At 39.3% G+C, this 22,686-nt stretch overlaps 1 pseudogene; it reads left to right on the top strand.

Annotated features, from left to right (window-relative positions):
• The first annotated feature begins 17,610 nt into the window (after positions 1–17,610).
• Positions 17,611–18,481, top strand: LOC103277397 (annotated as a pseudogene).
• The last annotated feature ends 4,205 nt before the right edge of the window (positions 18,482–22,686 follow it).

Below are 22,686 nucleotides of genomic sequence, written 5' to 3'. Positions count from 1 at the left end.
CACTCCCTCCCACCCCTAGCGGTGCCCAGCAACTGCCCATCCCTCTCTTGTGCTAATGTGACGAATGCTCAGGGCCCACTTAAGAGTGAGAACATGTACTATTCAGATCTTTGTTTCTGTGAAAGTCTCCAACTCCATCCAGTTGGCTGTGAAGTCCATGGTCTTGCCCTTTATGATTACATAATACTTTATCATGAATATGTACCATGTTTTATTTATCCGGTCCACTTTCAATGGACAGCAGAGTTGGTGCCATGCTTTTGTTATTGTGAATAGTGTGGCAATAAACACATGTGTACAGGTATACATTGCATTTTGAAAGGGACAGTCATACAGTTTTTGATGAGTCAATGAATAGTAGATGCGAGGTGCAGAATTTGAAGAATAGACTTTCATACTTGGAAACGCTTGCCATCACTCTGGCTGGTCCTGTTTTTAAACTTCACTTACCAAATATTTTGTAAAAGAGATAAAGTAGGGCATAAATAATGAATAAATGTCTTGTTCAGAGGCTCAGGAGGGAGGACCACTTGAGCCCAGGAATTTGAGGAGTTTGAGGCTGTAGTGACCTGTGATTGCACCACTGTACTCCAGCAGCCTGAGCAGCCTGAGAGAGAAAGAGAAAGAGAAAGAGAGAGAGAGAGGGAGAGAGAGAGAGAGAGAGAGAGAGAGAGAGAGAGAGAGAGAGAGAAGGAGAGAGAAAGACAGCATCTCTTAAAATAAATGAATAAATGTGATTTTACCTGCTAGTGAAAAAATCATTGCAGAATATTTTATTATAATTATCCCAGCAAAAGTAAAAGAGATTTTTGGGGTCATTTTAGTAGCCATTACTGTACAGAAATGTAGCTTTGATGTGAAATAATTTTGCATCAACACTGTATGATATAGAAAAGTAATGATAAAAATTATTTCATAAGGAAAGTAGATGTGACTTGAAGCAAAATATGACTTTATGTTTTCATTGTCATCTTTGTTTAATTGCTATAACTTTCTATATCTTTTTTGTATAACCAGCTTTTCACATGTTTGTTGTTTGTGCTTTATTTAATGCTTAGTTGATTAACTGATTAATTTTTTTTTTATAGAGACAGAGTTTTGCCCTGTCACCCAGGCTGGTGGCGCCATCATAGCTCACTCTAGCCTTGAACTCCTGGGCTCAGCAGGTCATCTTGTCTCAGTCTCTGGATTGGCTAGGACTACAGGCACTCACCACCACCACTCTCAGATTTTTTTTTAAAATTTGTATTTTATTGATAGAGCATTGGTTCTTTTTTTTTTTTTTAAGTATACAGATCAATAATTATTAGTATATTCACAAAGTTGTGTGATCACCACTAGCTAATGCCAGAACATTTTCTACACCCTATGTATAAGTCTCTTGGCCACTAGCACTAAACCCCCAACCTCTACTTCCCCAACCCTTGATAACCATTCATCTATTTTCTGTCTCTATGGATTTATCTGTTCTGGAAAGCTCAGATAAATTGACTTATACTGCATGTGGCCTTTTGTACCTGGCTTCTTTCACTCAGCCTAGTGTTTTCAAGATTCATCCACATTGTAGCATGTAACAAGCGTTCATTGCTTTTTATGGCTGAATACTATTTCATTGTATGGATATAACATATTTTGTTTATCTGTTCATCAGTTGATGAACTTTGGGTTGTTTCCACTTTTTGGCTTTTCTGAATAATGCCACTATGAACATTTGTGTACAAGGTTTTGTGAGAACAAATGCTTTCGATTCTTTTGCTGGGCCATAAAGTAATTTTACGTTCAACTTATTGAGGAATTGCCAAATTGTATTCCAAAGTGGAGGCACCATTTTATATTCTCACCAGTGGTGTATGAAGGTCCAGTTTCTCTTTATCCTTGCCAACGCTTGTCCATCTTTTCAATTATAGCTGTTCTAGTGAGTGTGAAGTATTTTTCATTGTGGCTTTGATTTGTGTTTTCCTAATGGTGAATGATGTTGAGTATCTTTTCATGTGATTATAGGCTATCTATCTATCTATAATCTTACTCTCGAATATATATGTATATATACTCATATATGTGTATATTCTTTGGAGAAATGTCTTTTCAAGTTTTTTACCCATTTAAATCAGATTATCTGTCTTTTTATTAAGTTGTAAGAGTTTTAGGAATATTCTAGAAACCAGACTTTTCAGACATATGATTTGTCGATAGTCTGTCTCCCATTCTGTGGGTTGTCTTTTCACTTTCTCAATAGTGTCCTTTGAAGCACAAAATATTTTTTGTATTGATAAAGTTCAATTTATCTCTTGTTACTCATGCTTTTGCTGTTCTATCTAACAGATCATTACCTAATTCATGGTCACGAAGATTTACTCTTAGTTTTCTGTTAGATTTATAGCTTCAGCTCTTACATTTGAGTCTTCAATCTGTTTGGAGTTTATTTTCGATAAGATGTGAGGTGGATGTCCAACTTTGTTCTTAAAAAATTTTTACTTATCTATTTCTTTAATTTTTTTCAGAGACAGAGTCTCACTCTTTAGCATAGGTTGGAGTGCAGTGGCAGCATCATAACCCACTGCAACCTGAAACTCCTGGACTCAAGTGATTCTCCTGCCTCAGCCTCCCGAGTAGCTGGGATTAGAGTGCACCACCACACTTGGCTGTAGTTTTCTCTACTTGTGATGTCGTCGTCTGATTTTAGTATGAGGGTAATACTGGACTTATAAAATGAATTCGGAAGGTTTCCTTCTTTTCGATTTTTTGAAATTTATTTTATAGAGTTTATGAAGGATTGATGTTAATTCTTCTTTAAATACTTGGCAGAATTCACCCATGAAGCTGTTTGGTTACCTGATGTTTTTGAAGAAATTAAAATTTGGTTTAGTTTTACATGCATCAAAGACCAACATATTAACAGTCTGTCTTAGTTTGATCATCACTAACAGCTTGCCTACTTAAATGTCTTTAGAAATAAATAATCTCCCCAAATGAATTGTTAAAAGATCAAATCCATCAATAATTGACTAGTTATAAAATTCACATTTTTTCCGTCCACGTTAAGTTTGAAGGGCTTAGTTCTCTTTTAAATGATTAAACCTATTAAGTGAACAAACCCATTCATTTGGTAGACATTTATTACACATGCATTATGTGTTACATTTAGAAGAGAAGCTAACATGAAGGTAATATTCTAATTTGCTGCTGGTGAAGAGATTTCAGCTGTGCTATATATATTCAGTTATACACTGGTAAAAGTGGAAGTTTCTTATCTGTTGAAATAATCATTCATTTGATAATGAATTTTTGTTAACTATTATTTTAATTTACCCAACTCTTTATCTTGTTATTGAAAACTTAATTTTTATTCCTTTTTAAAAACTTGACTACTGATTTCCACTTGATTGTATTGTTGTTTGACAATATCTAAGATAGAAGGTTATTTGAAATTTTTGTTTTTTCAGAGACTGTTATAGGTGACATTTTGTTCTTTTCATATTAACTAACCTTAATTAAATTATGACTTAATAAAGGGGATTTGACCTCAGGACCTTAATTAGTAGACATTTATTCTTGAGAGAATAAATGGATCAAGGAATATGAACACAAAAATAAGAACCATGGATCACCATGGATCAAGGAATATGAACACAAAAATAAGAACCTAAGAAAATGTAGTTAGTTGACAATTTGATGATTTCCTTTCGTTCACCTTATTGTTGTCTGTTCTTTAAACTAAACTAGGTTCAAAGAGTATTCTTAGGTGAATAAAAACATGTCTTTTATGTATTAAAAAGTCAACGGATCTCTTAAAAGTTTAATTTGTTCAAATGATTCCAAAGTATTCCTCAGTCTGAAGTATACGTGTTCTTACAGCTGTAAAGAAAGGAAATTGTGCTACTGCAAAGCAAATGAAAGTCTCACATTGAAAAATTTGTAGCAAGATGAATCGTCAATCACTTTTCAAGGTCTGATTCTTCTTACTGAATTTTCTTCTTTTGGCCTGGTGACATATTCAGTGAAAGATCATGATTTTATACAATTAATTCCAGGACTATAAGTACAGAAAAAAGAGAGGTTATTAAAACTCGGGAGACTTCTTAGTTCTAGTAAAACCATTAAGAAGGAACTAATGTGATAATAAAATGAAAAGCAATTCAAAACTTATCAGCCTAATAAAGAATATTACCAAATATCTTACAGTAATAAAAATCTTTGAAAATGTAACAAAGGGAAAAAACCCCACCAGCTCAGATTAACAATCTGTTTTGATGGGGTCGGCCTTCATTAAATCAGCCATGATATCTTAAAGGGAATATTTAATTACTGAGTGATGCGTAACCAAGTTCACAGGAGAGTTACAGGGGGAATTGCAAGTGGTCAGACATCAACCCCCACCCCCAACACACAAAGTCCAGCCACACATTGTCTATAGTTTGGTACACACCTGTTTTCCAGTGATTCAGTTAGAAGCAATCTTTCCTTGGCAAGGGAGTGAATTACACATAAACACTGTATTGGAATAACACCGTTCTGCCAAGAAGCACAAAGTATTTCATCTAGATGAAGGGAGTTAGATTAAGAAATGCTTTGTGGCAGGTGGCAATATGTGCAGGTCTCTCACCTTCCGTTTTTACAGCCCTGAAGGGAAGAGAGGATTAGGTGTTTGACACTGGGACTCTAATTCCTTACTACAGAAGAAAAGTTGGCTGTCACCCGAGTGGACTTGTGCCATTCTATCTTGTTTCCACGCAGGATTATAGAGCATACAAAGCTTACATTTCATAGCCACCAGAAATCATAAGATGGACCATTGAGCAAAATTCAAGTAATCAGAATCACAGAAATGCCAGCTCCCTCTCCTGTGCTGCATGCCTGCCCTAGCCTTAAAACCCCTATGGGTTCCTCGCTAGCACCTTCAGATGCTGTTTTTGTTTCCTTCTCCCACATCTCCTTTCTCAAGGCTCTCTTCCTCCCAGCACCTACCCTTAAGCTATTTCTGGGCACCCAATACAATCTCACTGTTGTGACCTTCCCTTTCTCCAAAGATCTTGCTTGCAAAAGGTGGGATTTCCCATGACCATCTCCAGTAATTATACCATTGGAATATATTTTAAGAGAATTTCATCCAACTCTCTCATGTTAAACACAAGGTAACTGAGAAAGTAGTGTGTCCCATGTCATAAAAAAGTGGCTGAACTGGAATGGGAACCTTTCTAAAGTGCCCTTGCTAAATGCCTCCTAAGTTAATTCACACTAGGCTGGTAATCACCAATGCCAGGCATTGTCGAGTCTGTAAAATGTTGGCAGAGGCATATAAAGTCATAGTATGAATAAATATGGCACATCTTCTTGGCACATGCTCAACTAGAACTGCTATTGGAAGACAGTGAAGTACTGTGCTGGCTATTAAGCTATTGCCTCTCAGTTCCAACCCTGCCCTTCTGTGTCTGGCTTCGTGTAGCTGGGGCCAAGACACTGCAAACACATTTCTGCTTTGCCAACTGCTTCATTTTAGGGTCTGCCAAGAGGGGGCACTAGATGGTGGCAGCAAGGCTGGAGGGAGCTGGAAGAAGGGACATCCTTTCTGCCTTGTTTCCATCACTGACTGACCCCAAAGCCCAGTGGCAGTTATTTGTGTTGCTGTACCTAACAGATGTGTCAGTAGAAGTGGTTGCTTTCATGTTGTAGTGTTTTCCTCATGTCCAGAACCAGCCTCATTAGTTTCAGAAATACCCATGCCAGCTATTCATGTTCCTTCCCCAGAGACCTCTGTCCCAGCCCTCTGAGGCCTTTCCTTTCTGCTTCTTCCCTTTGTTCCCCAGCCTGAGTGTGTTAGTTGCTATCTGCAGTTTTACTGCTGAGAACCTCAGTGTACCCTTTCTGCATTTTTTAGGTCACCAGTACTTGTTTATCAATTTTTTTCTGTTAAATTTTCTGGTAAATAATGGACACAGTATTTGTTTTCAGACTAGACCTTGAGTCATATAAATATTTCAATCAGTACTTACTATTACACTAAAATAATCATAAATATCTACAGATTAGAACGCAAAATTATTTACACTTAAAAGATAAATCAGGAACTTTTTAAAAGGAATTTCACCCCTCTTCAGAAATGACTCCTGGATTCCCTTTTGGATATCTTCACTCTCTTCTGTTAAGGGTACCTTAGTGAGAAAGCTTGCGAAGCATAGACTTTATGAGTGATTCCTGAGGGCATATTATGCAAGATCAGAGACTACCAGAGACTCATGCCTTCATTTGAGAGAGATAAAGTGGGCAGTTTGGTTGGGAGGATAAATTTTAGCAGCTCTCCACAAATTTCACCTCTAAGCAAGTAAGATTGTATCTTTAGAGATCAAAATCATGGCTTTAAATGATGCTATTTATGTAATCATCAAAACATGACAATGGATCAGTATCAGAAACACTGTTTTCCTGGACTTAATAACACTAGAATAGAAAACTGAGTTGCCTACCCCATATGGACTGGGTGGTTCATGCATGGATATGAGCTTTAACCAGCCCTTGGAGATGGCAAAAGTCACAACTTTTGATTTGAGCCAGAACTAGACTAGCAGCTGTAGTTCATTCTGTTCACTGATCAGTGAAGCTTCTGTTTCACATTGGAATACCCCTATGCATATGCTTGGCAGGCTGGCTGATTCTTGTTTGCAACTCCCAGAGAAGACATAACCATGAAGCATTATCTTTCTTGAGTAAGCTCCTGGTGTCCTTGAAGTAAACAAGGCAAGAGAACAGGAAGAAAGAAAACTCATTTGTGAGACTGTATCAAGCATTTTGTTCATGATGCAGTTTTGTATTAGGAGATAAATAAGTCTTGCATTTCTAAAGTCAAAACCACAATGGTAACTAGATATAGATGGGTAAACTCCTTGTACTCTATAGAAAAAACCAGGGCATGGTACTTGATGGCCAAAACCAGGGAAGATCTCCAATAATAGTTAAGTAAGATGTGTGGAATAGGTTAGAATCAATGAGGATGCACAGGTGAGTTCGGTCAGTCCCATGGAGGTTATGGTGTAGCTTTTTTCTGTTGTTAAATGAGTAACATCACATTAATGTGAATGACAAGATAGTCTCTACGGAAAAAGAACTCCCAAAATGGCAACCTCAGCATTGTGTAGAGAAGAGTACCAGCCCTATGCTTTCGCCTGATCTAGAAGTGGAGAGCATAAGGAATCTGTCATGGGATAATTATCTATATGAAAACATCAGGTCTTTTTACACTAGATGGAAGATACCTCCCTAGGTGATAGAAGTGCAGAACATGTAAATTTGGCATGCTATTCTACAACATGTAGTTACACTTTTCTAGTTACAGGTAATTCTTTGGGCACCATGGCTCATATTTTCTAAAAGAACCAAGCCCAGAATTAATTCACTGTAGAAACAGAAATCTAGATGCAATACAGAAAACATTCACTTATTGCGTTATATTTTTAAAAATAAAAGCCATTTCCCCCTATAAAGTGTATTTCAAGTTACTCTAGTTCCATGAGTTGCTCCTGAGTATTTCCACAGTGAAGAAATCTGATGAAATTTTTACCCTTATTTTAAAAAAATTATTAGGACACACATTTTTTTTTTTTACATAGCATCTTTTAAAATTGAGTAGAACTTTCATTTTGAACATCAGTATGGGAAATGGTCTAACACAGATGAAGATCAGTGTCCCCCTTTTAGGTTTAATCTTGTGGAAAGTTTATTTGGAGCTTATTCTTAGACGCCCCAATTAAAAAAGTGAGTATGACAAACGTAAGGACTATTAACTATTGTTTGGATACTGTGCTCTCCACACACATGGTAAGATTGGACTTCCCCAACCCCTTGAAATTAAACATGGCCACGTGACTTGATTTGGTCAATAAAATGTGGGCAGACATCTTTAAGATCTAGTGCACCAACTGCATTCACTTCTTCCAGCCATAATAGTTTCAGATCATGTAGTCTGGCTTCATCCCCTGGTGAAGATGACCTGCAGCTGTGTCTACTTCTTGCTTCCCACAAGCTGATGCACAATGGACATGTAACTTGAGAAAGAAATAATCATTTATATTTTCTAGCCATAGACATTTTGGAGTTGTTGCTGACTGTTGCATAATTTGGCTTATTCTAATACAGATATTGCTACCAGGAGTGGGGTACTAACATAGCAAAAAAATTATAATTTGTTACTGCCTTGAAGGACAAGTTGTAGACAGTGAAGGAACTATTATAAAGTCTGGGAAGATAACATGTTGTGCAATGACAAAAATTTGTTAAACTGTTGCTTACAGTGACTTGGGAGGAAGATCATATGCCTACTAAATTTGTAGCTCTAGGGAGATAGGCAGGAAAGCAAAATAATGGTTTTTATTGGCTGTATTTGTCAAGGTTTTATAAGAGACAAGTTCAGAAAAGAGTTAGCTGGATTAAAAGCTGTAATTAATGGGAAATTTGAGGTTTGTAATGTTGGAAAAGCTGACTAACTTTAGATTACAAGCAGTAGAAGATAAAATTGAGAAAGCCTTAGGACAATAAAAAATATTAAAACAGGCTGGGCGTGGTGGCTCATACCTGTAATCATAGCATTTTGGGAGGTCAAGACAGGAGGATTGCTTGAGGCCAGGAGTTTGAGACCAGCCTAGGCAATATAATGAGACCTCATCTCTACAAAAAATAAAAAAAATTAGTCAGTTATAGTGATGCTCACCTGTAGTCCCAGCTCCTCAGGAGGCAGAGGTGGAAGGATTGCCTAAGCCTAGAAAGTCAAGGTTGTGGTGAACTGTGCTTGTGCCACTGCACTCCAGCCTGGGTGACAGAGTGAGACCTCAACTCAAAATAATAAACAAACAAATAAATAAATAAGTCATGTGGCAAAGGGCATTATCTCTATATTTACTGTTAAAAACTATTCAACTGATTGTATTTCCTTGACCATCACACCATTATTAAAACCTCTAAAAGGACTAAGATTTACCAGAGTAAATATCCAAATAAGATATGTCTTGAAGGGACCTGTGAGTGTGGCTGTTGGCACATGGAATTTTCTGAATTCAAAGGGAGAAAAAGCAGATTAAGTTGTTGCAAGAGGTATACTTCCAAAGGAAGCATCAGATTGAATTAAAATAAAATGTAAACATTAAATAGTAAAATGAGCTGGGCTTGGTGGCTCAGCCTGTAATCCCGCACCTTTGGGAGGCTGAGGTGAGTGGATTGCCTGAGCCCGCGGGTTCAAGACCTGCCTGGGCAATTTGGTGAGACCTCATCTCTACAATAAATCAAAAATTAGCTGGGCGTGGTAGCACATGCCTGTAGTTCCAGCTACTTGGAAGACTGAAGCGGAAGGATTGCCGGAGCCCAGCAGGTTGAGGCTGCGGTGGCCGGGAGCGGCCACTGCACTCCAGTCTGGGTGACAGAGTGAGACTCCAACTCAAAAAAAAAAAAAATAGTAAAATGACCCTTGGGCTTCCAAATATTTAAGGCTGAAAGTGGAATGAGAAACCTGCACAGCCCTCAAGCAAAACATGCCACCTTCGGATGGGTCAAAGAGCATAATGGAAATGAAAGCTGGGACCATGGAGGAGAATAGATAACAAGGCTTCTTGCACAGAAAATATTTAAAAGCTGATATCCTCACATCTGGGGTAGACCTCATAATATTTGATGAAGGGATTTCAGGATTGCTAAAGATCAACATGTGCTGTATGCCCCCATTTTTTCTCTTCCCAATCAGGAATGTCTGTTAGAGTTGTCTCTTGTTCATCTTCGTAAATTAGATGTGTGTCGGTGGATAACTTGTCTTTTGAGTTCATAAGTCTCCAGAATAAGAGGAGCCACCTCCAGGCCTAGTAAAGTAACTGTCACCTCTTGGTATAAACTGAATTGTACACTCCCACCCCAAATTCATATGTTGGAACCCTAACCTTCAATGTGACTGTATTTGGAGACAGGACCCTTAGGATGTAATTAAGGTTAAATGAGATCATAAGGGTGAGACCCTAATCCAATAGGATTTGTGTCTTTATAAGTAGAGAAAGAGATACCAGTAATGCATGCACACAGAGAAAAAGTCAAGTAAAGGCACAGTGAGAAGGCAGCCATCTGCAAGCCAAGAAGCAAGGCCTCAGGAGAGACCAACCTTGAAGATACCTTGATCTTGGACTTCCAGCCTTCATAATTGTGAAAATTAAAGCTTTCATTGTTTAAGCCATCAGTCTGTGGTATTTTGCTGTGGTGGCCTTAGCAAATGAATATGAGGGGGACCCAAAAAACCCTGGAATTATCTTTTGGAGGGTGACTTTCTCTGCTAGGTAAGTGTTCTGGGAACCCATCAGCATCAGTGCACCAGAGTCCTGAGTTGTGGCAAGCAGGTGACTGGTTCTTCCACTATGACAACGCACCTGTCCATAATGCACTGTGTTCAGCAGTTTTTGACTAAAAACAACATGACTCTCATGCCCCACCCTCCTTATTCACCCAATCTCACCTCAATCAATTTTTTTTTGTTTCCCCAGATGAAAAAATTCCTCAAAGGGAAATATTTTGCCAAAGTGGAAGAGGTGAGACAAAAAATGGCAGAAGCACTAAAAGGTATCAAAATTGATGAGTTCGAAAACTGTGTTGAGTTGTGGAAAAGGCATCTCAGTAGGTGTATTACATCAAACAGAGAGTACTTTAAAGGTGACCAAAGTATAAACAGGTAAGAATAAACACACGATGTTGCATAAATAAATTCCAGGTTTTTTTTTGTTCCCCCCTCATACACCTCCTGATGAAGATACTACTGTGCATCACCCAGGTGCACTTGACCCATAACTGGTTGGCACTCTTGAGATGTCTCTCTTGGGGAGAGAGTTGCTCAAAAGAAGAAAGCCCTGCAGATAATTTGGTGACCAGAGAGATGGATTATAGTTACCTTAGGATTCCGGCTATTCACCAATATTCTAGCATGGTAGGATTGTACTTCCATGCACCTTGCATGTAGGCACAGGCATGTGGTTCACTTGGCCAACTAAATGTGAGAAGTGACAGGTGTTTCTTCTGGGCAGAATCAATCCCTTAGGAGCTAAAGCACAATTTGCCACATTCCCTTCCCCCTGCCACTGCAATCTGACATTCCAGATGGTAAAATGTCAGTCAGCCTGTGTCCCTGGATGCAGATAACATGGAGCAGAGTCCTGGCCAATATGCAAAAGCCACGAGCATGGGAGAGAAGTAATGTTTAAAGCCATTGAGAGTTTTGGGATTTTTAAAATTATTATTGTGGCATAACTTATTCTATTTTGACTGATCTAATCAATAATAAGGGTAGGGAAAATTTCCAAAATTCTCATAGAATTTGATTGTATAATATGAGCAATTAATTCAATATATTGGAGTTTGTCCTTCATTAAATAAAGAAGTAGAGTTGACATCAGAGGATGCCCATCGATCACCGAACTGTGCTTTGTGTTCAAAGGCAATGCTATTGAATCTCTGTCAGAAGAAAACTTTTCAAGTTAATGTGTCAGTGGTAGTGGTGAATTCTCTGATAACACTTCTCCACTCAGCTGCCTCTTGTCAGGCAAGGGTTATATGTGACCATTGATCAGAGCCAAGCCTGGGTTTTAAACCCACAGTGTCAGTTCCATTTACTTTGTGCTGCAACAAATAAGCATGAAGAGTAGATCCAAGAGGGCAGAGTCATTCAATGACTCTTTGGGTCATTTAGCTTAAACATGAACTGTACACCAGGAACAGGGCTAGGCAATTCACAGATTACAAAAGCTGTAAAATTAAGGGGTAGTGACCTGAGGAATACCTGCTGCACACATTTTTAAATGATTAGATTTACAAGATTTTTTTTATCACATGTATTTCCACTAACTTATCAATGAAACTCTAAAAATGTAGTCTCGTATGTTGTTATAATAGGGAGTTAAGACTAGCGTAAATAATTCTACAGAATAGAATGCATTGTGGTTCATTGTAGGGTTGGATGTTTGTTCTAACCATACCTCAGAAAGAAGAGAACCCCAAGAGTGTATATGTGTGTGTGTTCAGAGATAGAGAGAGAGAGAGGGGTCTTGAAGGAGGAACTCTTGGGAAGGATTGCATATGAGAGAGGAGATAGAATTGAAGTCTAAACCAAAGCATTGTCCCTTTCCTCTGGAGGCTTCCAGGAGATGTCTTCTGCCACTATTTGCTTTAGCAACTATTTTGTATAGTGTGATCGATCCTGTCTCCCATGCTCACAACTGACTGGCTCAAGGGGGCACTTATCCAAACTGGGCCCTTCCCTGGGATTTGTGACCTAGGATCTAGTGAGTTGAGCTGGTTTCTTTCTAGTGTCAGTAGTTGTCAGAGATGAAGCTTATAGTTGTTGACAGAGTGGTCTTGCCCCTTCTAGAGGTGTGAGGTGAGAGAGGAAGAAGGAAGCAGATGCGTAAAGGAAAATAAGCCTAGAGGTAAAGAAAGAGGCCTGACAGTGTTCAAGGGTCAGGTTTCATTGGGTCACACTGTCTTGTGAATCTTAAGAATAAGTTCATGCTCTCTTTGAGTATCATAAGTCAGCCTAGTAACCTTGTGCATGGGTATCCTAGGGCTGCTGTAACAAAATATCACAACCTGGGTGGCTTAAAACAACAGGAATTTATTCTCTAACAGTTCTAGAGGCTAGAAGTTCAAGATGAAGATGTCAGCAGGGGTGATTTTTTTCTGAAGGTTCGGAGGTCTCCCTCTTGACTTCTGGTGATAGTTGTAAGTCCTTGGCATTCCTTGCCTTGTAATGAAGAACTCCAGTCTCTACCTCTGTTATCACGTGGCATTCTCCCTGTGTCTCTTCACATTATCTTTCCACTACATGTGTCCACATCTCTGTCTCTTATCTTTTTATAAGGACACTAGTCATGTTGGATTTGCAGCCCACCCTAATTGTACTTCAGCTTAATTTGATTAATTTGCAAAGATCTTTTTTCCAAATAAGGTCTCATTTGTAGGTAGTGGGATTAGGACTTGACATGTCTTTTTGGGGGACATAATTCAACCCTAACACCTTATATCTCTTTTCTTCAATTTCTTGGAAGTAGTTTCTGTCTCTTGAAATTTCACTTGGATAAGTAGGGAAGGCACCTGAGGCAGAACTTGAATGACAGGAGTGAGGTGTGGATAGAGTTACCGGTGTTGGATGGGGGAGGGGGAAATATTTGATCAGGGTTTGAGTTAGGAGAATGGGTCAAAGGAGAAGTGTGTTCAGTTGCATGTAATTCTGGCTCAACAGAAGAAGAAAGGTAGGAGATAGAGTTGTCAGGACTCTTGTCGTTGTAAGAGAGAGAAACCCAGTTCAAAACTATGTACATTAAAAAAGGAGGTAGAATTAATGACTCATGTAACTGATAAGATGGGAGATGCAAAGCAAAATAAAACATGTCCCTTGTCTTTATGTGGAAACATCAGAAGTAGCCAGGACATTTTTCTTCATCACTGTCTAGAAATTAATAACAGTAATAATATTTTTAAAAAGGGGCATCCAGGCTTGGCGTGGTGGCTCAGCCTGTAATCCCAGCACTTTGGGAGGCTGAGGCGAGAGGATTGCCTGAGCCTGGGGATTCAAGACCAGCCTGAACCTCATCTTTACAGTAAATCACAAAAAAACTAGCCAGGTGTGGTGGCGTGCATCTGTAGTTCAGTTACTTGGAAGGCTGAGGTGGAAAGATTGCCTAAACTCAGCAGGTTGAGGCTGTGGTGGCTGTGAGCATGCCACGACACTCCAGCCTGGGCTATAAGAGTGAGACTCCAACTAAACAAACAAACAAACAAACAAAAAAACCAGGAGCATCCAAATATATTTAAATATATTGGTTGATGTTCAATTTTTTAAAGTGACACAAAGCTAAAGTAGTTACTGAAATTATGTGTAATATTTCAGGAATTTAAAGGAAAGAAAAGAGACTTTTTGTTGAAATAGTTAGAAAAGGTTTCATAAATAGTAAAAACATCAGCTATATTTGTACTATGAATCCTGTTAGATATTTCATTACAGATCTGGGATTGTGAATAGAGACTTGAAGCTGGAATTTTTTTGGTAATGATATGGAATTCCAGTTATAGTTGTGTTATTTGAATGCAAATGGTTACCATTCAGTGGAGGGCATCTGTTCAGACTACCTGTTTCTAAACAAGGGTGAGAATGGTGGCAAAGTTAAAAAAATGTGAATTTTGTTGCAAGTAGTCAAGGTTATCCTTCCTCCTTTAGTTTATTCTTTTTTAATTAGAGAGAAGATGTGAGAAGAACCAAATCAGTCTCTAGAACGTATTAACCAGAAGACAGTAGGTGCTTCAGCTTAATCAAAGTGCATGGATTTGAAATTTAAGTAATCCTGTGTTAGAATAAAACAAGGAAGCATTTAAATCTCAATCCAGTCTCTACCTCATCCTTTGGGGCATAAGCTTTAGGCAGTGTAAATGAATGTGGGAAATTGATCTTCCAAAAAGCGAAAAGACATTATTCCCAAATACTCTAACAAGGGCAAGTTCCTTATTTCTTATTTCATTTAAGTTTCAGAAAGAAATAAGAAAAAAAAACAGATATAAAGAAAAGAAAGCATGCTGTCCTGTTTGTAGCTGCCTCACTGGCATTTCATAATAATTGTGCAATGCAGTGGTATGATTTTGGCTCACTGCAGTTTGATCTCTTGGACTTGGGCCATCCTCCTGCCTCAGCCTCCTGAGTAGCTGGGACTGCAGGCGTGCACCACCATGCCCACCTAATTTTTTTATTTTTTGTAGAGATGAAGTCTCGTTTTGTTGCCTAGGCTGGTCTTGAACTCCTGGGCTTAAGCACTCCTACCATGGCCTCTCAGAGTGCTGGTGTTACAGGCATGAGCCATAGCACCCAGCCACACTGTGCTTGTCTAATGGCAAATAGCACTCTATCCTACAGGTGCATCATGATATTTTAAATTGCCCACCATTGATACACTTTAAGATTGTTTCCAACTTTTTGCTGTTATAAACAATGTTTTTTGGTTTTTTTTTTTGGGTATATTTGTGATTTCATATATGTATGAGTGTACCTGTAGGGAGAAATTCCCCAAAGATAAATGTATCAGGCAGGGATTGGTCAGGACAACAGAAGCCACTTTACGTCGTTCTGGTGATAAATAATAGTTCACTTTTTAAAAAAAGGAGTGAGGGCTTACACATCCTTGGACGATCTAGAGATGCAAATATCAGGGAAGATGGAACTGGACACTTCAACCAGAAGCATGGAAGTCAGGAATTTTCACAAGTTCACTGGGAAGTGGCTGCAGTTCCCAGCCATCTGTGGGAAGCTTTCACCCATATCTCATTGTGCAGTGCAATGTAGGCGTATTTTAAGAGTTTGCCAGGACATGGAACCAACTGTGCTGCCTATTGAAAGAGGACTGGATAAAAAAAAAGTAGTACATATACACAATGGATTATTACACAGCTATAAAGAAGGACAGAATTATGAACTTCACAGCAACCTTGATGGACTTAGAATTTATAATACTGAGTGACCTATCACAGAAACAAAGAACTGAGTATCAAATATTCTCACTTATAAGTGGACCTTGAACAATTATCGTAATACTATAAGAAAAGGATTAGCAGTAGTGAGAATCTGCTGGGGGAGGGTGAGGCACACCTCATCAACAAGGGTACATGAATAATGAACATTTGTATATCTAACCCTGAATTGTACACCACATCTTTAAAATAAAAATAATAAAAAAAGAGTTTGCCAGGAATACCTGTCTCACATATTCCAGTGAGTGCAGCCACGATAATCTCTGGATGTTAATGTTAGTGCCTCTCTTCTGTCTCTCATCTCCTGCAGGGCCTCTCCTTGTAGGACTCCATCTCAGAACCATATTGGGAAGAAGGTTTTAGCAAATGTCACTCCTCATTTCTCTATTGGATGAAAAGACTTAGAAGAAGGTGATGGTGACAAAGAGTTGACAAGAGACAAGGAATGTAGAGTGATGGATTTAGGAAGGCTTCCTCTACTTTGAGAACATGAGACCTTGCCTATGTTTTCTTCCATTATATTTATGGATGTAAACAATTTAAATCTTTGACCCACTTGTATATTTATTTTGGTATGAACAACGTGGTGGATATGTACCTTAATATTTTCTAAATGAATTAAAGGAAAGCAGAGTGTGCTAGGATTACACTTTATTCTTCGTAATGCTTTCTAGAAATTCGAAATTCCAGACATTCTATCTATAGGTTCTAGCAGTTTCTCTGCTGCTAGGTCAGGGTGGGTAAGTAGAGGACCAGGAAAGACTTTTCAGGTTAGGGAACTAATGAGATGTGGGGGTAGCATATTTATAGAACAAGGAGGAAGAGTAGCTTGTCTCTGATGATGTGGAGGAGGAGAATAAATCAGATCCGTACAGTAGGACGGAGTCATACCACGGAGGCCCCTTACTACCTGGCACAAGGCAACACAGAACAGATTTTTTTTTTTTAGTTGGAGTCTCACTTTGTCGCCCAGACTGGAGTGTAGTGGCACACTCACGGCCACTGCAGCCTCGACCTGCTGGGCTCCGGCGATCCTTCCACCTCAGCCTTCCAAGTAGCTGGAACTACAGGCATGTGCTACCACGCCTGGCTACACAGAACAGATTTTTGAGTGAAGTACTACAATCATTGATGCAAGCCATATTTTGGGAAATTTGGCCTGCGAGTGGATTAGGGGGTAGAGATAGATGACAGGGTAGGGGAGCCTGACAGGAGATGGCTGTCACATTCTAGGCATGAACTCCAAGCTTTTGGTGGATATTCCTCCAGGCTGAGTAGGCAGCTGAAGTGTAGGAGTTGCCACACAGACTAGGTGCAAGTTGCAAAGCAGGACTCTCTGTGGCATCCCCAGAGTGAGAACGTTGCATCCCTAGAGGGTCAGGAGACCTGGTGTTCAGATTCTGCTCTTCAACCTACCCCTGAGAACACAGCAGACCAAGTGTCTTAGGGGCTCCATGGCTTAATGATAACAGCTAACATTTGTAGAGGAGTTTGCGATGTGCTGGAGTATAGGCGAGTTTTGTGGGTATTATCTCATTTAATCCTTCATTTGTTATAATCCCTGTTTTACACATTAGGAAACTGAGACATAAAGAAATTGGCCAATTGGACCAGGCATGGTGGCTCATGCCTATAGTCACAGCACTTTGGGAGGCTGAGGGGAGGATTGTTTGAGCCCAGGAGTTCGAGACCAGCCTGGGCATCATAAAAGACCTGATCTCTACAAAAAGAAAAATTAAAAAAATTAGCCAGGTGGGATGGTGGGTGGCTGTAGTCCCAGCTACTTTGGAGACTGAGACGAGAGGACCGCATGAGCCCAGGAAGTCAAGACTGTGCCACTGCACTCTAGCCTGGGTGACAGAGTGAGACTCAGACTCAAAAAAAAAAGAAAAGAAAAGAAAGAAAGAAATTGACCAATTGGTGAACTCACTCAAAGTCACATGGATCGAAAGTGGCAGAATTGCTTCACAGGAAGGAGTTTGTGATGCCAGGAAGAAGTAGATAGAGCACTACAGCAGTGAGGGGCTTCTGGGGTGTTCTGTGAGCCTGCCAGATCTGAAACTTCTGGGCATCTCTCTGGAGGGAATCGTGACCAAGATGTGGAATAGTGGATTTGAAAACTATGGCAGCTCCTCCTACAGGAGGACCAGTGGCTACACACAGTTCCTGGAAGGCTTTGGATCACTCTCCGTGTCTCAGGTCAAAAAGAAGTCGAGAGCCTGAGCCAAGCACACTGTACCCTGTGCCATGTCTCAGCTTCTTTCTGCCACTCTGGTGATGAAGTATTCAAAGATGGGAATGCTGAGATTTCACAGGTCACTATGGTGGTGTTCATCAGATATGCAGAGAAGGCTCCAACCAACATTGTTTACAAAATAGATTGCATGACAACTGCACTCACGGATGTGCACCAGTGGGTTGACACAGGTGATGCCAGCGGTGAAAACACTGCAGTTCCTCCACAAACATGTGGTAGTGGCAGGTCACCTGACATCCTTTCAGAACAAAAAGAGCCTGGTAGCCTTTAAGATCATGCCCCTGGAGCATATGGATGAATTCACCACACATATGCTGGATTAGTCAATGCACACATGGTACTGATCAAGTCTAACAGCCAGCCCTCAGCAGGGAGAGCACCTGTCAGCACCCAGGAATGAGTGAAGCAGGGAGCTTCGGTGGCAATGGCTTCATACCAGCAAACGGCCTCACTGGGGCCCAGAACCAGGTACTGAATTTGATGAAGGCTTGCCCAAGATCTGAAGGATTAAACTTTTAGAATCTCCAGAGCCAGCTCAAACACATGACTGTCCCCTCCATCAAGTAAGCTGTAGGTTTTCTGAGCAATGAGGGGCACATCTCTTCTACTATGAATGATGATCCTTTTAAATCTACAGATGTAGAAAAACTGTATCTAATTGGGTACCTGAGATATTTTCCATCTGGACTTGGCTTCACAATCTAATGTCCCCAGTTGTGCAGATGTTTGGCCAGGTGACTTCTAGGAAGTAGAGTCCGTCTATAAAACATCTCAGCTGACATCCTTTTGACATTTACTACTCTTCTGTGTTTGTTTTTGTTTTGAAGGGCAAAGGGTGACAGACAATTGACAGGGATGTAACCAGGGCGGAATTTCTTGGAGAAGTTACAAATAAGCTAGGATGGGTGGGATTGGAAGAGAGATACTACCAAGAGAGTACTTAAATAACGCTTGGAATTTTTATTCCTATAATGTTTCCTGCTGTGAGATGAGCAGGGCCAGTGCCGTGGGCAGAGTGCTTGCCGAGAAACCACCAGCCTCTGCCTGTTTCATTTCCTACTGTGGTTATGTGGCTTTGCTTTCAGAATTGCACTTTCCTTCACTGCTTGTCGTGACTGCTGCTTGTCATGACAGCGTGTTTATCTGAACATGAGATTCTGGAGTGGTGGCCTGCGGGGACAGAGGAAAGGAGGAAGTATTACTGTGTTTTGTACAAATAAGTGCATTTATGTTTTAATAAAACAGTTTTATTGCAAAAAAAAAAAAGTGGCAGCATTGGTCTTGAGAAGAGACTGATTCCCGAACCAGAGTTCCTAATGGGGGCTTTTGGGGCCTAGAGCAGGAAGTATGGCGCCTTGGCATGAGGAGGACGTTGAACTGAAGAAGACCGGGAAGACTTCAGAGGCAGGATCCTTCTGATCTTCTCCTACCTCCCTTTCTCCCACTTTCCTTTCTCCCCCAAGACAAGTCACCGACACCAGAATCTCTCTCTAAGCTGGAACTAGAACTCTTCTCCCCTGAAGCAAGCCACAAAATCTAGAAAGGTCACTCTGTGTCCTATCTTCCCTTAAAGTAGGTCACAAGACCCTCATTACAGTCCTTCCCCACACCCAGGGGAAGGAATGCTACACAGAGAGGCTGAGAAGCCAAGAAGAATATGGACAGGCCTTGCTAGGTTCTCTTCCCCTCCCCCCAGTTTATTACTGTTAGATCATCCGTTTTTCTCCAATCATGTTCTTCCACAACTATCCCATACTTTAATCAGACATAGCACAAAAACACACAGTTTTTCTTGGGTCTTGGAGTCTTCATTTTTTAAGGCACCTGTGTTTTATTACTAACCTGTCTTTTGTTATAGGAGTATCAGCGATGATCCTTGGGAAGGGTAAGACAAAGATACTACTTGTTAGCTCTGAAGTTACAGCTCTGTGACTCAGAACCAAAACAAGTTTTTCTTTGCTATTGGACAATGACTCGTCTTTATATATGAATTGTTGATTCCAGTTAAAAATGTACCTAGACATTGGGATCTCCAAAAAAGTAATTCTGAATTATTGACATACATTCTAGTTTAAGCAGGCAACTGCTTACGTGGAGAGATTTTAGGAACTTTACCTTGGGGAAAACTCCTTCTGCTTTTTGAAGCTAGGTATTTTAACTACTTGAAATTTATTACTATGTATAGCATGAGGTAGGAATTGACTTCTATGTATTTTTCCCCATGGAGAACTAGCTGTCAGAACACCATTTATTGAACCATCGACTTCTGTTAATTATAAAATGTCTGCAGAGGCGTGGGTCTGTTTCTGGGCTCTCTAATCTGAACCCTGGCCATACCTATTTGTTTTTTTCTGAGGCAGGGTCTCACTCTGTCACCTAGTCTGGAGTATAGTGGCACAGTCGTAACTCACTGTAGCCTAGAGCTTCTGGGCTCAAGTGATTCTTTGGCCTCAGTATCCCAAGTAGCTGGGACCACAGGTGCATGCCACAATACCAGGTTAATTTAAAAAAAAAAACAACTTTTTTTTTTTTTGTAGAGATAGGGACTCTTTATTTTTCTCAGGCTAGTCTTAAACTTCTGGTCTCAAACGATCCTCCTGCCTTGATCTCCCAAAGCTACTGCACCTGGCCCTGTCACTTATTTTTGAATTATTATATCTCTTATTATTATTTTTTGTTTTTCAGTGTTGTTGTCTTCCTATATAATATCAACTAGAAGTAGTGATAGCAGACACACTTGATTTGTTCTTCACTGTAGTGAAAATATTTCTTGTGTTAGACATTTGCTCTAGGTTTTTGATAGAAGCCCTAAATGAGGTTAAGGTAGTTGTCTTTTTATTTATTTATTTTTAAGTTGGATATCAAAATGATTCTTGTTTCTTTGCAAATCATCTGCCTTTTCTCGCCTTAAGATATTTGTCTTTGCCTTGGACATTTACAAATTTCTCTATGATATGTCTAGATATGAAAGAGGACTGGCTAAAAAAATGTGGTACATATACATGATGGAATATTACGCAGCCATAAAGAAGGACAAAATTGTGAACTTTGCAGCAACTTGGATGAACTTAGAGTCTGTAATACTGAGTAATCTATCACAGAAACAAAGAACTGAGTACCACATATTCTCACTCATAAGCAGACCTTGAACAATTATCATAATGCTATAAGAAAGGGATTGGCAGTAGTGGGAAACTGCTGGAGGTTGCAAACCTCATTGACAAAGTTACCTGCATAATGAACATTTGTATACCTAATCCTGAATTGTACCCCACATCTTTAAAAAAAATAAATGCAAGGTCTAAATAACCCCCCCCGCCAAAAATTCTAGATGTGAGCTTCTTTCCTATCACTTCTATTTAGTATGCATACATTTACTTTAATTTGAGTAGCTTTCTTTAATTCTGGAAAATTTATGCCTTTGTTTTCTTTAAATATTATGTTGCAGTATTCTCTCTGGGAATGCTATTATCTAGTTGTTAGCATTTTGGCCTCTGTCTTCTAAATCTTTCAGCTTTTCTTTTATATATTCTGTTTTTTTTATTCTTACCTGCCTTAAGAGTTCCTTAATTTTGTCTTTCAACTCAGCAATTTGTTAACTTTATCCAGGCTATTACTTATCTCAGCTGTTGGGTTCTTTGTATCAACTATATTATGATAACTACAAGGGGAGACCAGAAAACCCCAGAACTATTTTTTGCAGGGTGGGCCTCTGGTAGTACAGGCTTCCCTCACTAGGTAAGTGTTCCAGGAACCCATCGGCATAAGTGTACCACCTAGCATTGTTGTGAGAGACTGTGTTTTCCTTCAGTGAATTTTTTTTGAAATTTTTTCAATGCATTTGCCCATTTCATGATGGGTGATTTATGAACGCTCCTGACACCGCACTGAGTGTTCAGCAGTTTTTGACTAAAACAACGACATAACCCCCATGCTCCAACCTCTCTAGTCCCTCACTCTTACCCCAAGTGACTTTTTTTTTTGGTTTTCCTAGATGAAATAAGTCCTCAAAGGGAAATGTTTTGTCAATGTGGAAGAAGTGAAACAAAATATGGCAGAAGCACTGAAAGGCATAAAAATTGATGAGTTCAAAACCTATTTTGAGCAGTGAAAAAAGCATCTCAGTAGGTGTATTGTATCACACAGAAAGTACTTTGAAGGTGAATGAAGTTTAGACATGTAAGAATAAAGACACAATTAAAAAAATAAATTTCATTTTTGGGTCCCACCTCATATTTTGCCTTGATTCATTTTGACTTTTTTGTCCTTCTTTCATGTTACTAATATCTTTTCTTATTTCCTTATGTATATTTATGTCTATTTAAAATCTTGTATCTTTTGTTCTAATCCTTCTGCCTCAGATAATGTATGCTTACAAGATGGGTTTTCCTTTGAGAAATAAGGGTCTTCAATTCCTGTTTTCTGGGGAGTTAGCATCTCTGTTTTTAACATACTCACACACACACACACACACACACACACACGCACACACACACACACACACAAATATATATATACACAATTAAAAAAAATAAATTTCATTTTTGGGTCCCACCTCATATTTTGCCTTGATTCATTTTGACTTTTTTGTCCTTTCATGTTACTAATATCTTTTCTTATTTCCTTATGTATATTTATGTCTATTTTAAAATCTTGTATCTTTTGTTCTATATATATGTGTGTGTGCATGTGTGTGTGGTGGAGTTTAAATAATGACCAAGACAAATGAGTCCATTTAATCTTCCATATTTTAACTGGGAACTCCCATCTCTTTACACACACACACACACACACACACACACACACACACACACACACACACACATATATATATATTTTATATATATTTAATATATAAAATACACACACACACACACACACACACACACACACACACACACACACACACA

The sequence above is a fragment of the Carlito syrichta genome, unplaced genomic scaffold (assembly GCF_000164805.1).
Source record: "Carlito syrichta isolate Samal-C Ts95f unplaced genomic scaffold, Tarsius_syrichta-2.0.1 Scaffold317641, whole genome shotgun sequence".
NCBI classification, from domain to species: Eukaryota; Metazoa; Chordata; class Mammalia; order Primates; family Tarsiidae; genus Carlito; species Carlito syrichta.
The sequence above is the reverse complement of the archived record's forward strand: the minus strand, read 5'-3'. Positions and strand labels throughout refer to the sequence as shown.